Raw genomic sequence first — 1219 nt, 5'->3', positions numbered from 1 at the left:
ATTCAGAGGCAGAAAAATATGCCAATGTCAGTACCCTTAAAAAATTACATATAGGGGTGCCTGGGTGGCTCAGTGGGTTAAGTGTCCGACTTCCGCTCAGGTCATGATCTCGTGGTTTGTGGGTTTGAGCCCTGCACTGACAGCTCAGAGCATGAAACCTGCTTCAGATTCCGTGTCTCCTCTCTGCGTCCCTTCCCCACTCTGTCTCTCTCAAAAATAAACATTTAAAAAATTACATATAAAAATGCCCTTTGTACAAAAAAGCACTTCCATGTGAGCCATCTTGTTGAATCCTTAGAACCACCCTCTGAAGGGGACACTTAATCTTATTTAGATACATCTTTTTTGTTAAAGTTTATTTATTTTGAGAGAGAGAAAAGAGAGAGCACAAGCGGGGGAGCAGGGGTGGGACAGAGAGAGAGAGAGGGAGAGACAAAAGGCTCTATCCCGTGAACCGTGAGATCGTGACCTGAGCCTAAATCAAGAGTCAGACGCTTAACAGACGGAACCACCCAGGCGCCCCATAGATAGATCTTATTTGTAGGAAAAGAAACAGAAGTTCAGAAGGGTAGTTAACTTGCTGCAAATCAAAGTGCAAGGAACTGTACATCTAGATGCTGACCTCCGAGCCTCTGATGATGATTGTACAGCTCTGGGGTTGGAGGGCGGGGCTGCGGGCTGATGACGAACTGCAGGAAAAGCTGATGGCCAAACTGAGCTGCCTGACTTTGAGCTGTGAAGGTAGGTGTGTGGGTCATTGAGGTTCTGGGCTCCTTGAGACTTTCCTTCATGCGTCCACTAGAGGGTGCTGCCGGCCCAGTTTAGAAGTGCTTTCCCCCGGACCTTTGCTGTGCTGGGGAGGAGTTGCTATACAAGCTAATAGAGCTGAAGTTCAGGGATCTCTTCCCTGCAAAGACCCCTTCTCCTTCTGCACCCAATTTTGCAGTCACAACACATTATTTTTCCTTAAGAAGGCTCTATAAATAAGCTTCCGGTCCCCTAAATCTGTTTTCTCCTGGTTCATGCAAATACATTAGTAGCTCAGGTTTAGGATGCTGGACTCTTGATGCTCTTAAGCTGCACGGACAGCTTTCCACTGTCTCAATTTCTCAGTTTTACAGGTAAGGGGGACGTTTTACTAGAATTCATCACTAAGGCTCCTTCCAGCCTATTCTAGATTCTCTCCATGTCTTCTTTTTCTGGTCTGCCACCTTTCAGT

The sequence above is a fragment of the Crocuta crocuta genome, unplaced genomic scaffold (assembly GCF_008692635.1).
Source record: "Crocuta crocuta isolate KB4526 unplaced genomic scaffold, BGI_CrCroc_1.0 scaffold193, whole genome shotgun sequence".
In the NCBI taxonomy this organism is placed as follows: Eukaryota; Metazoa; Chordata; class Mammalia; order Carnivora; family Hyaenidae; genus Crocuta; species Crocuta crocuta.
Note: the sequence above shows the minus strand (reverse complement) of the source record.